We start from the raw sequence: 16,888 nt of genomic DNA, 5'->3' as shown, positions 1-16,888 counted from the left end.
AAGCAGACGTAACAACATACGAATATTTGGAATACCGGAGGACGAGGAAAAAAGCTCAGCGATAGACTATGTTACGAAACTCCTCATGGAGACGCTCTCCCTGCCTCCAGAAACCAGCTTTCAGATACAACGTGCCCACCGAGCGCTCACTCAAAAGCCAAGCCGCGGCGCACCACCGAGGTCCATGATAGTCAATTTTCTCCAATTCACTACCAAAGAATCGGTCCTCAAAGCAGCCTGGCAGAAGAAAATCGAGGTGGAGGGGAGACGGCTTATCTTCGATCATGATTACCCGACGGAGGTGGTCCAAAGGCGCAAAAAATACAGCGGAGTCAAAAAAGCGCTTAAGGAAAAGGGGGTCCGTTTCCAGACCCCTTTCACCAAGATGAGAATTCACTGGGACTCTGGAATGAGAGTTTATGAATCTGCACGGGAAGCGGCAGAGGATTTGAGAAGAAGAGGATTTACGGTGGAGCTCCCCACACCGGACAACACTAAAGATGACGTCATGCAGGAGCGGCTGCTTCATGGATTTCCATGGCAACGACCAGGCGAGAAAAGCGGAAATGGAGTAGCCCGGCGCGCAAAGGAGAAACTCCAGGAATTTGGACGAGCTACGTCTTAAAAGTTACAAATGAATATTAAGTTAAGTCCTTTCCCTTTTTTTCAACATATATAGTCTTCCTCCTCATATCATAATTTGTGCTGTTGGGAATATTTACCCATATGATGGAAATTGGACTAGTAGGTTTAGGTGAAAGATTTTTTCTCACCACTACTGAGGGGCCCTCCTTACACGCGAGGAACCCCCCCCTCCCACCAATAGGGGAAGGGAATGGCGTGTGTTCATTCCACTTTTGGAAGCTAAATTTGTTTCAGAAATGTGTTTTTTTTTCTTTTTGGGCTGCAAGTTCTGGCCTTTTGTTCAATGTTCTTGGGCTGTACATCAAGTTTTGGAAGAAACAAAGCAATGGGTTGTAATATAAAAATGGTTACACTTAATGTGAATGGTCTAAATAATCCCATTGAAAGGAAAAAAGTCATCTCAATGTTAAAGAAAGAAAATGCACAGATATTATTTCTACAAGAGACAAAGCTAAATGATCAAGAACACAACAAGTTTAAACAAATGGGATACAGAAACACTTTTTATAGCTCCAATGAATCAAACAAGAAAAGAGGAGTCGCTATTCTTATAACGAATTCCATACAATTTGAATGTAGTAAAGAGATAAAAGACAAAGGTGGAAGATACGTAATGGTTAAAGGGAAATTGCTAAACGAACTAATCACAATGATAAACATATATGCCCCCCCTGGAAGTAAAAAAACATTTTAAAAATCTTTATTTGACGTAATTGCACATGAGGCAGAAGGCATATTGATATGCGGGGGAGACTTAAATGTAACTCTGAAGAGCCTAGACACTACAAGTGCTCGGAACCAGCATAAACCTTTGGCAGGATTTATCAACACAACTCTAGAGGAAATGGGAGTTATTGATGTCTGGAGAGAAATACATCCATTAGAAAAAGACTATAAATACTATTCTGGGTCACACTCGGTTTATTCTAGAATTGACTATTTTTTAATGAACACATGGGATAAATATCGAGTGAAAGCTTGTGAAATTGGTACAACGAATGTCTCTGACCATAGCCCGGTCTTTTTAACAATTAATATAGACAGGAAAAAGATAAATACTTTGTGGAGTTAAACATATGAATTTTAAATAAGGAAACTGTGAAGGAACAAATAAAAAACACAATTAAAAGATTCATTGAAGAAAATGACAATGGTGAGGTAAACCCCAATATTCTGTGGGATACGTTAAAAGCAGTCTTGAGAGGAAATTTAATTGCCATTACATCAGCACAAAATAAAGAAAAAAAGGATAAATACAACCAGAAAGTGGCAATTTTAAACAACTTAGAAAAACAACACAAGCAAAGTCAATCTCAAACCATCCTGCAACAAATTAAAACACTAAGGACAGAAATAAAAGACATTTTAAGTGAAGAAATTGAAAAGAAAACAAGATTTATTAGACAAATGTACCATGATTCCGGCCCAAAGGCAAACAAATTGTTAGCAAGACGATTAAGAAAACAACAATCTAATAATACAGTAACTAGTATCAAAAAACCTGAAACAGACAAATTAACAGATGATCCAGAGGAAATACTAGAAATTTTTCAGAATTTCTACAAAGATTTATATTCAAAGCCCCCACTAGCAAGTGCAGACAATGTAACCAGCTTTCTTAACTCACTGGATTTACCATCAATAGGAGAAATGCAAAACAAAGTAGTACAATCAGAAATTAGGGCAGAAGAAATTAGATTAGCTATTGGAAAATTAAAGACCTGCAAGACACCCGGTAGTGATGGGTTCCCTTCTGAAATATATAAGCTGTTTGAAAGTGACCTGTCACCTTTACTACTCAGATGTCTTAATTGGACTTTAAAGGAAGGAAATATCCCCCCTTCATGGCAGGAAGCAGTGGTTTCTCTTATCCCTAAGGAAGGGAAGGATTCAAAATTATGCAAAAACTTCAGACCAATTTCTGTTTTGAATGTAGACTTTAAAATATATACATCAATATTATGCAAAAGATTTGAACTTTTTGTATCTGATCTAATAGAAGAAGACCAGACAGGTTTCATTAAAGGACGCCAGACACAAGACAATATTAGGAAAAGTCTACATATCATTAACCATGTACAAACGAAGGGAATTAAATCTGCACTTATTAGCCTAGATGCAGAAAAGGCCTTTGACAGTGTTAGCTGGGAATTTTTATACTTGGTCCTTAAAAAATTTGGATTTGAGGAGAATTCTATTAAAATTATTAAAGCATTATACCAAGCCCCAACAGCAAGAATAAAAGTAAATGGAAATCTGTCAAATAGAATTAAATTAGAAAGGGGCACAAGACAAGGCGATGCCCTAGAAGGAATAGAGATAAGCAACACAAAGCACATAATTGGCCTTTTTGCAGATGACATAATAATTTTTCTCAAGAACCCAGCCAACGAGCTTCCTATACTGATGGACTTTTTGAAAGTATTTGGTCACTATTCCGGATATAAAATTAATATAGATAAAACCCAAATTCTTACACTAAACTACTCCCCATCTAAACAGATTAAAGAAAGTTACAATTTGAAATGGGAAAGTAAGAGAATAAAATATCTGGGTGTCATTCTTACTAAAGAGATTGACAAACTATATGAAACAAATTTTGATCCGATTGAACAAAACATGCAAAAAGATCTGCAAAAATGGACTACTTACCCCTTAGATCTCAGCTCTAGAGTAAAAATAATTAAAATGAATATCACCCCACGATTTCTTTACCTATTCCAGGCTTTACCAGTAAGAATACCACAGCATAAGTTTAATTTATGGAATAAAAATATATCTAGATTCATTTGGAATGGAAAAAAGCCTAGGATAAGGTTTTCCACCCTTCAGTTATCAAAAGACAGAGGGGGGTTGGCATTACCAAATCTCAAAGAATATTTTTATGCAGCACAGCTGAGACCATTAGTCTGTTGGTGTGTACCAGAATATGAAGCAAGGTGGAAAGAAATAGAGATTAAAATCTTAAACATACCAATACAAACAATTTTAGGTGACGTTAAACAGACTGACTATAACCAAAGTAATGTTGACTTAATTACATCCTTTACAATAAAACTATGGGAAAAAGTAGTTAAAGAATACAAACTGCAAAAGGAAATAAAAATACTCAGTTGGATTGCTTATGATCCAAAATTTCAACCAAACCGATATGATTCAACATTTAGACACTGGATAGACAATGGCATAACTGCATGGTACTCTATTACAAAAGACGGAAATCTACTTAGCTTTAGGGAATTAAAAAATAAATTTGGATTGGGAAATCAAGATTTGTTTAGATATCTACAAATTCAGGACTTTTATACAAGGGAAATTAAACCTAACCTAGAACCTAAAAAAAGATACAGTATAACTAAAGTAATATTAGACGCTTATAAAAACAGTAAAACAAGGGTTATTTCATCTTTTTACCGTTGTTTTATTGAAAACAGGAAAAGTTCATCATTTTACATTAAAAGTAAATGGGAATCTGAGCTTAATCAAAAGATTACAGAAGAAGACTGGTTTAAAATGTGTCTCACACAGTGCTCTTCTACCAGCTATCAAATATGGAAGGAATTTGCATGGAAGAATCTCACACGGTATTTTATAACGCCCCAAATCAAAAGCAGACAACTAAAAACTCTACAGGCTTGCTGGAGACAATGTGGGAGTCAAGATGGGAATCATACTCATATTTTCTGGTCATGTCCTAAACTACTATCTTTTTGGAATGATGTAACAACTGTCATAAAAAATGTTATTGGATATCACCTGCCAAACGAGTTTACAACTCTGTATCTGGGTAATATTGAAGACTCTGTACTGAATGAAGATGTTTACCTAGTAAGGATATTACTCTTGGCAAGCAAGAAAACGATAACAAAAAAATGGCACAAAGTGGAGCCCCCTGGAAAAGATGACTGGTTGAAGATCATATGGACTATTTACTCAGTGGAAAAATTGACATTTCTACTCAAATTAAAGTTTCCATTTTCAAAAAAAAAAATGGCAAAAATGGTACAACTATATGGAAAACCAATAAAAAGTTCAGAGGATTTCGTGTAAGTTTAAAAAAAAAAAAAAAAAAAAAAAAATGTAATAACAATAAGAAAAACAGCCCAATTGCAGTTTGTTGTGTCTGTTCTGTTTGTTGTGGTTGCTGACCCGTGTATGTAAATGCTGTCAACTGAAAACGTTCAATAAAGACAAAGTTTAAAAAAAAAAAAAAAAAAAAAAAAGAAGAAAAAAGGTTCAGAGCACTGTCTAGTGGGTCTAGATGACCCAATTCCCAATGTTAAAGTGCTTAGGATAGCACAAGGGTTACACCATCTTTCTGACAGTGATGAACAATGAAATAATAAAGTTTGATAATAGTTGAAAAATTAAATAATTTGCAACATTTGAAAGTATTTGCTGTTTGTATTTATGCTGTCCTATAATAAATAGAAGGTTAAGGTCAACAAATGTGCTTTATTTCCAGGTGCATGCATACATATTAATGAATCATCAGCATACATTTGTATTTGAAGTGTAAATTGGTACATTTGTGTAAAAAACCTGTCAGATGAATAAGAATAAAACCAGTTAAGAACTGTGACAGAAAAACCAACCCAAGATTGTAACAAAATTGACAGATGTAACAAAATTGAGAGGTCATCTGTATCAAATGCTGCACTGAGATCTAAAAGAACTAAAATGGATAATTTTCCAGAGTCCGCAGCAATTAAAAGGTCATTCATTTCAGTCAGACAACTCTTGCAGTAGTAATAATATTTATTTTTTCACATCTTTTAGTTTGCTTTCACATACTTTGTTGCTTTCACATTCTTTGACATTCACCTTCCTTTAAGTTAGCATTCACTTTCCTCCGAGTAAGCATTTTGCATTCCTTCAAGTTAGCATTTCACTTTCCTTCAAGTTAACATTTCACTTTCCTTTAACTTTGCATTTCACTTTCCTTTAGTTTGGCATAAAACTCCGTGCAATTCCAAGAGACAAATTTCCATAAACTTTTGGGTAATAACTACCCCTAACGGAGCTCACAGGTGGAAGCCGGGGAGGAGGGTGGGGCAAAGAAAGCAGTGCTGCAGTAAAGAAGGATGAACAACTTACACACCTGGACTTAAATAGGATGCTGCACAGGTGAGTTGATTAACTGACCCACCCTAGGGGAGTGGCCTAAGTAAAAGCCTGCCTGAGTTGCCTGCCCGAAATGCTCCCAAGGTCGCTCACTTCAGTCAGACAACTCTTGCAGTAGTAATAATATTGATTTTTTCACATCTTTTAGTTTGCTTTCACATACTTTGTTGCTTTCACATTCTTTGACATTCACTTTCCTTTAAGTTAGCATTCACTTTCCTCCGAGTAAGCATTTCGCATTCCTCCGAGTAAGCATTTCACATTCCTTCAAGTTAGCATTTCGCTTTCCTTCAAGTTAGCATTTCGCTTTCCTTCAACTTTGCATTTCACTTTCCAATAGTTTGGCATAGAACTCTGTGCAATTCCAAGAGACAAATTTCCATAAACTTTTGGGTAATAACTACCCCCAACACTAATTTAATCAAGGTTGGAAAGAAATTAAATGTATATCAGAATGTAATCAGATGAAGTGTGTTTCAGAGGCATTCCATATTCAGACTTACAAGTATGACTGCTGTGTGTGACCCGGCACCTTTGACCGTTGGGCCGCTCCCATTCGAGTACAGCGCCAAGAAGGGAACACACTATCTAGTGGATCTGCTATGTGTGACCCGGCACCTTTGACCGTTGGGCCGCTCCCGTTCTAGTACGGCGCCAAGAAGGGAACACGCTATCTAGTGGATCTGCTATGTGTGACCCGGCACCATTGACTGTTGGGCCGCTCCCATTCGAGTACAGCGCCACGAAGGGAACATACTATTTATTGAGTCTGCTATGTGTGACCCGGTACCATTGGGCCGCTCCCATTCGAATAGAATGCCAAGAAGGGAACATACTATTTATTGAGTCTGCTATGTGTGACCCGGCACCATTGACCGTTGGGCCGCTCCCATTCGAGTACAGAAGCCAAGAAGGGAACACACTATCTGGGGGTTCTGCTATATGTGACCCGGCACCAAAGACCGTTGGGCCACTCCGTTTCGAGTATAGCGGCAAGTAGACGGCACAACTTAACATACAAGTCTGAAGCTTCCACTGGAATAATATAATAAAGCTTAAGTGATGTCCTAAATTTAAAAGCTTCCATCTGAGAACTATGAACGAGCTTAACGCTATAATTTTTATGCTTCCATCCGGCTCATAAGATACGAGCCTAAGTAACCTTGAATTTCGGGCTACAAGCATTTCGTAACACCGTTCAGAACGTCCTAATTTTGAGGCTTCCACCCTGCAAAGTTTTCAATAAAATCTTATCTGAGATTTTGTATGCCATTCTGATACTAACATATCAGTTGATTCAAGTAAGATAACTCATTGAAACTCTGAAGAGGTTTACCACCCCATCACTTCAGTGCAGAGTAGGTGCGTGGAATGCAGTCGTCGTTGCATATCCAGATCAAGGTGAAGGGGCAACAATCTGCAAGGGGGCTGCAGGACGAGCAGAGACTTTGGAACTAGGAAACCATCCGACTTCGTCGAGGGCTTGACGTCATCCTCCAGAAACTGAATTGCTGACCGGGGAGTATGGGTCACAGGCTCAGGAAGCGATGCATAGATAGACAAAGCAGTATTAGTCTTGGTAATGAATACATACATAATATAGACCTGATTAGGTTAGAAAGCTTAAGATGAAAGGGAATAAAGTCCTTTTAAGAACAACTCTGAGAAAGAGATATCAAGTAGTGAGCTTTAAAGAGAAGGTTCTATCTGTGTATTCATAGTACCATAGAAAGCCATTAGCACAGATTCCAACAAGAAAGACAGTCTATATGGAACCTGCACGTAATATATCAGCAAAATATATATTTTTATATATGCACCAATAGTAAGAGAGAAGTAACCTTTATTCATTTCCGGAGCAACCTTTATTCATTTCCGCACCTTAGGAAGGCCACAGAGGAGCAGGCGAATAGAAGGATAACCAAGGTCCAAGGATATTACGTAGATGAGGAAGGTCGCCATCCCACGTAGCATGGACAGCGGCTCGGCTAGATTTGAGGTTACATACTTGACATCATTGGTTCATAATAGGTAGACAACAAAAGCATGTATAACATAAAGTTAATGGCAAAGGGGTGCCTGGAAACCATAATGAAGAAATTTTGAAATTGAAGAGAGATCATAGAGTCTGATAGTATTTAAAAATGGCTGAACCTCATGCATTTAGAGGTGGTTAACAATAAGTCTGAAAAAGAGATACTCTTAGTAGAGTGTCATATGCTTAAAAGCAGGGCAGACTGAGGATTGGTTTGCAACAAAAAGTTTTTACTCTTGAAACTTAAGCTAGAGAGCATCAGTGAAAAATTCCACAGCCAGGAATTTAGCTCGTAATACAATTTATTTAAACATTAAACTATGTTCAATGATGGCACATTACTATTTATTATCGCACGCTTGAAATAAGCTTTGTAATAATCTCCACGGCTGAATTCTCTCAGGACCACATGAGCCGTTGATGAACCATTAGAGCTGAACGTTTGGATTAGCAACCAAACATTTTCAGGCGGTCGGACATTAGTAAAACAAATCTTCATACATTTTTTCTCTCCCCCAAAAGAGGGTGGAGCCACAAACAAGTGGAGGGAGACCGAAGACCTGAAACAAACATCGTTATAACAAAACCACGCTAATCGCACAGAATTAGAGACCAGAAAAGCAAAACAGAAAAATCCAGAACAACAGGAACACGGGGGCCCAGGAAGGAACTACTCAGAACGAGAAAACAAGATGAACGGATGACGGTAGGGAAGGATGCACACAGCAAAACACGTTGGGCCCAGTAGCGACCGATTCATATCTGACCTCCAAGATGGGATAAATAACGTGCCGCACAAACGCGAGAGATCACAGAGAGGCAGAGAGGCATGCATCACAAACCAGAGATTCATGCAGAAATAAATCCAGACGGGCAGAGAATCATACGCATTCCTTAAAAAAAGCAGAAACCGAGATCCAAAAAAGGAGTTGCAACCACGAAGCCGCAAAGACTGGTGACGACGAAAAAAGAACAGAGAAACACTTGAAAAAAAAAATTCAAAACAAAGGGGGCCCAATAGAATTACACTAAGTCCAGCACATGGTTTCTGAGAATTCAAGTCAAAAACATGACATACACAACAGCCGAAGGAAACTGACACATAACCCACCTAAGCCAGAAGACGCCACCGGGAGGAATGGAGAGGCAGAACAAAGGGAGCATCAGCAAAATCAGCCTTCCCCAGCCATGCACTGCGTCCGGTGGAATAAATCATAGAGATGGCAAGGTCAGCCAAAGAGCAAAACAAAACTGGACGGATCACGAGGAAGAAGATGCTGAAGAACCCCCCCCACAAATGGAGTAACCGAGGCGACGGCAGTTCTCACACAATCGCGTCAAACCTAAAAACGCGTGAGAGGCCTCCTTAGGGCTGACTCAACTTTTTTATTTACTAATTATTTATGTTTTAATCACACTGCGAAGGAAGAGCAGAAGCGGCCGTGTTACAGTGACCAGTCTGGGTCTTGGTTGTTTGGAGCCAACAGTTTTGTTTAATTTATTTATATATCTACTTGTGTATTTTCACAGTCCAATGCGTTCTCAATAACAACTCCCCCTACTGAGCAAACACCCCTGCTTACATAGCCTTGCCCCAATTGGATCAAACCAGTACCGAAGGGATGCGGGGTTAACAGCTGAACACCCCTTTCAAAATGGTTTCAGCTGAACTTTCAAAATGGCTGCCAAGCACTTAACAAACATTTGACCAAACATGCCCTGGTGAGGAAGCAGGGGAGCAGAAAAACAGGAAAATTGAGTGGACACAAGTTGACACACACCAGCAACAAATGCCACTTTGTTACGCTCACAGAAGAGACAAGTCCATAACTGACCAATCCAAATGCAGGTTAAACTAGTAAATGTGCAAAGCTTCAACAGAAAAGAAACCAAACAAAGAGCCACCACAACAAAGCCAGCACCGAATGAAAGCCCACACAGCGGAAACCAGACCAGGTGTTGAAGAAAACGCAGTGCTGCAGTAAAGAAGGATGAACAACTTACACACCTGGACTTAAATAGGATGCTGCATAGGTGAGTTGATCAACTGACCCACCCTAGGGGAGTGGCCTAAGTAAAAGCCTGCCTGAGTTGCCTGCCCGAAATGCTCCCAAGGTCGCTCACTACTCTCAGTAAGGCAGTTTCTGTGCTGTGGTTGGCCTTAAAACCAGATTGAAGGGTCTCAAATAATTTATTTTTATTTAAAAAGGAAATTATCTGTTCAGCAACTAGCTTTTCCAGGATCTTAGCCAAAAAAGGCAATTTTGAAATTGGTCTGTAATGCTCCAAGCAACTTGGGTCCAAAGAGGGTGTTTTCAGTAGTGGCTGAATCATAGCCACTATGATTCAGCTACAGTTGAAAGAGATGTGTTCATTAGGAACAGTATGTGGGAGCTAACGGATCCATCTATGTCTTTAAAATATCTAACTGGCATAATGTCCAGAGAGCAATGGGATGGTTTCATTTTATGAACAGTCTCAGAAAGAGTGTTGAGGGAGATTGACTGAAAAGCTTCAAAGACCACTGTGGGCCTCACAGGTGGATTTGGCTGAATAGGAGGTCACCAAGATCTGATGATGGATATTTGGGACCTAATGTTATTAATCTTGTTAATAAAATGATTTGCAAATTGTGCACAGATTACTGGGAAAGTCGGTAAATTGCTAGTAGGTGGGGTTTCACTTATCTGATTTCTGACCTTAAAAATTACCCTGGGATTACTTCTATTAGTTTCTATTAATTGCGAGAAATAGTCTAATCTTGTCTTTTTCATTTGACAGTTAAAATTATTCATGTGATGTTTCAGGATTTCCATGTCCACAGTTGATTTAGAAGCTTTCCACTTGCTCTCAGCTCTGTGACAGATTTTTTCCAAGTTGCGAATACTTTCAGTTATCCAAGGCAAGGATCTATTTTGGACTTTTCTCAACCTGAAAGGGGCAATTTGGTCTAGGACAGGGGTCGGCAACCTTTTGTACTCAAAGAGCCATTTGGGACCGCCCCTAATAAAAAAGAAAGCACTCGGAGCCACAACCCGTTTTGACATCATTATATATATTATGCATGTATATATTATTCAAAGGTGCTCATTACGTCGATCGCGATCTACCGGTCGACCTTCAATGACATGAGTGTAGATCGCGGGCCAGAAAAGATTTTAAAAAAAAAAAGTACTTCTTTAAAATCCACCAGCCAATCAAAATCCTCACTGAGAAGTAAGGGACTTGATTGACATGTAGATTGGCCAATCGGACATCGTCTGAAGCATACGTCGCTGCAAATGCACATTATGTTCTTTAAAAGACGATACCGCGGCCGCGTGTGGGAGGAGCTACTGGTTCTGGTCTGATCGCTGCATGGAGCGATGTGTTTATCAATGCATGGTAGACACGGAGAATGTGGAGAGATCAGGTTTATTATTTTGAAGAGTTCTACTTGGTAATCATGTTTCCATGTTTGAGTTCATAAAATCATCCCAGAGAAAGTCAACTTCAACTCCTGCAGTGAAAGCTGCGTCTCAATCTGATGCCCGTGTTTGCATCTCTCTGACAGAGTTTGAAGCCAAAGCCCCTCCTCTGCCTCTCCACCTGCTTTTCCTCTCTACCTGTTCACCTGTTCACATCCTCTGCAGCTGAGATTTGTTTCCCCCGCGCTCCTCAGTGTATTCTACACAGAGAGCGCAAAATACGGTCATAACAGGATGAAACGATAGTCGTGGCGCTCCAGCGCAGCACAAGGATGAAAGAGCCGGACGCAGGTTATAGCGGGGATAGAGTGGGTTAAGCAAATGACCCACTCTATCCCTCTATTGTACCCTCTATGTGTACAATATTCAATATTGTACACATTTTATTATTAGTCTGAACTTTCTTTTATTTAGAAAAATCTTTTATTTTGCTAAATCAGTCCAGTACGAAAAAAAAACATCAACAAAAGATGTGTTGGGCGGTTTTTGGCTGGGTCTGGCGGTTTTTAGCTGACTTTTGGGCTGGAAAACTGTGACTATCTGGCAACACTGGCGCAAACTCTCTGTCATCAGCGAGTTGGTCTCTGCACCACGGCACGTCAAGTTCCCGGCAGAAGATCGGAGTGTTTAATGGAGCCGCCCCGCGTGTCTCCTCCTGCTGTCAGCTCTGCAGGTAGTATACTTTAGGCTCTATTTTGACACCATAGCGATCGAATCCCGTGAATGCACCAGCGGCCACCGAGCAACTTGTTTTGATAACTTTGTAGCCGCTGCGGTGCGTTTAATATGGTGTCAAAATAGAGCCTAAAGTATTGCGCATCAAAACAGTAAAACCGCGCATCAAAACCCCAAATCTGCGAATCAAAATGCATAAATTGAGACCAAAACCCACAATTTGCAACCAAAAGCCTTTCCGCAAAGCACAATCCTATTTCTCAGCTGCCAATTTGTTTCCTCGCCATTCTGAAATCCTGTTTTTGAGTTGCAGTTTTATTTTGAAATTGTCTTTTTGAGTTGCGCTTTTATTTTTTGAGTCGCGCTTTTATTTTTTGCGGTTTTGATTCTAAAACCTGTCGACACGTAAAAACAGCGACATGTCAGTCAAGGGGAGGGGAGGCGGGACATCCCTGATATCCAGAAGCTCATTGGCTGCCGAATAAGACCGAGTCTTACGTCAACAGACCAGTTTAGAATGTGCCGGTAAGTTTTTCATGTTTTTCAAATCTTTTACTATATGAAACGATCAAACTTGTACTTTATTTAACCAGAGGACGCCAGCACAGTCAGATGAGAAGCTCCACCAGTAGCTGCTAGAGAAAAAAGATGTTAGAAAGTTAGATGTTGCTTGAAAAACTATCACCATTGTTCTCCTGTGTTAGCATGCTAGCTAGCTCAATGCTAGCGGGGTTTCCAGCTCTTCTCATGACTTTTATGGATTGAACAAAATCCATTTTTTACCACAGTGTCAGGATCAGTCATGTCAACCTGGGAATAATTGCCCGTGGATTGTCACTATGGTTAATCAAATAGTTTTTTAAGAAGTACATTCATGTATATATAAGGTTTTTCAATATTTCCTTAGGGATTACTTACACAGATGGATTGAACAACAAAGCAACATATTGCTGCAAGAAAGTGACACCTTTCCTAGTTTGGGATCAAGTTAATCCCTATTTAAAATAAATAAATAAAAGAAAGACAATTAAGAAACACAATTTTTATTTGAGGTACCAGAGCAAACTTCCCACAGGTGGGATCAATAAAGTTTTTCTGATTCTGAACTGTATTCCAAAATAATTTTATTCTCAACCTTAAAGATTGCAGGTTAACACAGGAAGTTACCCTTCACAATATGCAGCTACTGAGTATCAATTAAGGTGTGTGTGTGTGTGTATATACATCTTCTTCTTTCTCTTTGTGTGTGTATATACATATTATATTATATATTTTAACTTTCTTAAATACATTTTTCTTTGTGTGCAGGATGCTGTGGACATTGGACGATGACAGACTAACTTAAACCAGGCAGAGCAGGAAACTGTTGGAGTTGTTGTTCCCTCTGTGGCTGTCCTCTCTCCTCTCAGACCTGTTCAACCCTTGTGGGACATCAGAAAACCATGGCCAAGACATTAACTTTTATGTACTGATCTATGCATGTCTTCACAGCAGGATGTAACAAAAACTAACAATGTGAACAGATCTCATCTGCCTTACAAAATACTGCACCCCTTAAGAAAATAAATGGCTAATAATCAACACTAGTATTTTGTAAAGCTTCATTTTTTAATGTTTGACCATTGAATGTGTTTTGTACAAAAGACTGATGGTTTTGCAAAGATCTTTGAAACACAGAGTCAAGTGCATTAGATTCTGTGAAATTCTGAACCACAATTCAGAGAAATTAAAATAACTGTTTTTAAAACTCCTTAAAAGACTTGAGGTGGAAAAGTCACTGTTTTCGTACAGGCACTAAGAAATGGGAAGCAGACATTGTGCCTGGGCATGTTGTCAATGCAATCATGGTCAAAATGGACAACTATTTTAAAGGCTTCTCTCATCTCTCAGGAGATGTCTGTGAGCCTGCTGGACAGCCTTTGCATCACACTGGGACGTCTTTGGGGCCTGCATCTGGAAAGAAACAAAAACAGCAAAGTTAATTAACCAAAAAAAGAAGAGAAAAAATAAGATTAAAATTGTTTTCATTACCTTAAAGAAGTTGTAGACATCCACGTCGTAGCTGCCTCAGTATTCCTCCCTTTTTTGTTATGGCATGCATAACAATGGCCCTTATAGAAAACAGAGATACAGCAATAGTCAATTTTAAAACCACCACCCAATTAAATATACTAATAATTCTATTGATGTCTAATACTGGAATAATTTTAAGTGGAATAAAGCACGTTTTTGCTGGTCTCCTACAATTTACTCTGCTCTGATTCACTCGAATACCGGACTTCTGCCAGTCTGCATAGTGCAGACGCATACATTTTGAATAATATGGCACAGCAATATTGTTTCTCTGTTCAATAATTCCCTCTGTCTGTAAACCCTGAAAAATATTGAGAAACCTTATAGGTTATAACATATTTGATTAACCATAGTGACAATCCACGGGCAATTATTCCCAGGTTTACATGACCGATCCTGACACTGTGGTAAAAAATGGACTTTGTTTAATCCATAAAAGTCATGAGAAGAGCTGGAAACCCCGCTAGCATTGAGCTAGATAGCATGCTAACACAGGAGAACTATGGTGATAGTTTTTCATGCAACATCTAACTTTCTAACATCTTTTTTCTCTAGCAGCTACTGGTGGAGCTTCTCATCTGACTGTGCTGGCGTCCTCTGGTTAAATAAAGTACAAGTTTGATCTTTTAATATGGTAAAAGATATGAAAAAACATGAGAAACTTACCGGCACATTCTAAACTGGTCTGTTGACGTAAGACTCGGTCTTATTCGGCAGCCAATGAGCTTCTGGATATCAGGGATGTCCCGCCTCCCCTCCCCTTGACTGACATGACACTGTTTTTACGCGTCGACAGGTTTTAGAATCAAAACCGCAAAAAATAAAAGCGCAACTCAAAAAATAAAAGCGCAACTCAAAAAGACAATTTCAAAATAAAACTGCAACTCAAAAACAGGATTTCAGAATGGCGAGAAAACAAATCGGCAGCTGAGAAATAGGATTGTGCTTTGGGGAAAGGCTTTTGGTTGCAAATTGTGGGTTTTGGTTCTCAATTTATGCATTTTGATTCGCAGATTTGGGGTTTTGACGCGCGGTTTTACTGTTTTGATGCGCAATACTTTAGGCTCTATTTTGACACCATATTCAGGTCTCGCCCGATAAATACGAGCTCATTACGAAGCTGTTTTTTACGTGGCTCGCGCTTCGTGCGGAGCCAGCAGCGCCTTTGAAATGCCATGAAAAATGAACATACTAAAATAAAATTTAATTATTATAAAATACTCATTATTTTCCAAAGTCACAGGGAGCCACAACAGATGGATGAAAGAGCCACACGTGGCTCCGAAACGATGGGTTGCCGACCCCTGGTCTAGGAGTTAAAATTTGATTAAATACTGTTTGCTTCAGGATTTAAAACCCAAGGGGCCAAGAAAACATTTCCAAATTTTGCCGCAGTAGATGAGTTGAAGACACAAGTAAATGAAATTAGGCTTAGACTGAGGAGGATTATCATTTAGCTCTAGAGAAAATAAAATGCACTTATGGCCAGACATGATAAAATCAATACATGTTACATTGGAGACTGAGATCCCACATGTTAAAGTAATGTCTAGTGTATGACTTTTGAAATGGGATGATATAGTAGGCTACATATATAGCATTTAGCCTACAAGCCTTCAGATGTAAAGCAACTGCTAAAGAGTATGTTGATAAAAGACAAGTCCTGAATATCATTATTTCTATTTGACCCTTAACTACAATACCCGCTGGCTGTCTGTCTACTGGCCAGCCGGCTGCTCGAATGCCGGCATGACAAGCAAAAAAGCTCCACGGCGGGCCGGAGCTCGTAGGAGATATGACCGATGTGGCGAAGCAGCAAACTTGGGCATCCTAAATCTTATGATATTTTTCTTATTTTGGTTGAGACAACAATATATCGATCATTCTTGTTTTTATTTTTCCCCTCTAGAACAAATGTGGGTCACAGAGACACGGAGGTAGCGGCAGAAAGCGGTTTTTGCAGCAGGATGTATGTGTACGAATCCATGTATGTATGTGAATGAATCCAGACATGAAAACTTGATCACCGATGCTTCTGTCCTTTTTAAAATAAATACATTTGATCTCTAAATATCTTCCATGCAATGTAATGAGACACACAGACAGAAATGTGAAGGTATCTGCTGGAAATCCAAATATTGCTCACATCCATGTTTATGAATGACTTATGTCGTGAATAATTATTTCATTCGCACAAATTAATTAATGGGTGGGAACGGAATATTATTTTGTGGCAACAAGATACAAATTGGTTCGCACAACTTAATTATTGCTTGGGAACGTGATATTATTTTGTTGGAGCAAGATATTAATTTGTGGGAACGAGATATTTATTATTTTATCCATGTCAGGTCAAGGGCTCAGTATATTGTCTGAACAGCATATGTAAGGGTAAGAAATAAATGTTGCCAAATTTGTAACACACCCATATATTTTGGTATGTTATCTTTTATCATGTTATCATGTAATCAGTGATGCTCATGATTATAGAACAGCACTCAGCCTACTGAAGAATGTACAGTAGTTCGTCTGTCTCACCACAAGGGGGAGATTTCCTTTATGGAGCGGGCCAGAAGAGCAGCTGAGCCTGTTGACTGAGACACGGAGACAGAAGTTGACTGTGTGCTGTTTGTGTTCCAGCTGCTCACTGAAGGCTGACTTAAAAAAAAAAAAACAACAAGATTTGTCCGGGTCATCCTTTCAGGTGTGCTACAAACACTGGTTTCAGAAGTGGGATCAGCTGTGCTGTTGAAGAGAGGAGATTGGAGGACGACACACAAAGATGGAGTTGGAGGAACTGCAGCACCAGTTGGCAGTGAGAACCGACTGGATATCAGTCAGATATCAGAACCGACACTGCCTTGCTCCT

The 16,888-nt window shown here is 39.2% G+C and overlaps 1 long non-coding RNA gene across 2 annotated transcripts; it reads right to left on the bottom strand.

Moving 5' to 3' along the window:
* Window positions 1-13,535: 13,535 nt before the first annotated feature.
* On the bottom strand, window positions 13,536-14,725 carry LOC110015755. 2 transcript variants are annotated; one of them, XR_002874000.1, is made up of 3 exons: window positions 14,686-14,725; window positions 13,978-14,057; window positions 13,536-13,899 (listed from the first exon to the last, which is right to left on the bottom strand). It is a non-coding gene; the product is annotated as an uncharacterized LOC110015755 (long non-coding RNA). The 2 variants fall into 2 exon arrangements; XR_002873999.1 differs by lacking the exon at window positions 14,686-14,725 and having other exon boundaries at window positions 13,978-14,476.
* Window positions 14,726-16,888: the final 2,163 nt, after the last annotated feature.

This window comes from Oryzias latipes, chromosome 10, assembly GCF_002234675.1.
Source record: "Oryzias latipes chromosome 10, ASM223467v1".
Lineage (NCBI taxonomy): Eukaryota > Metazoa > Chordata > Actinopteri > Beloniformes > Adrianichthyidae > Oryzias > Oryzias latipes.
Note: the sequence above shows the minus strand (reverse complement) of the source record. Positions and strands in the feature narration are given on the sequence as shown.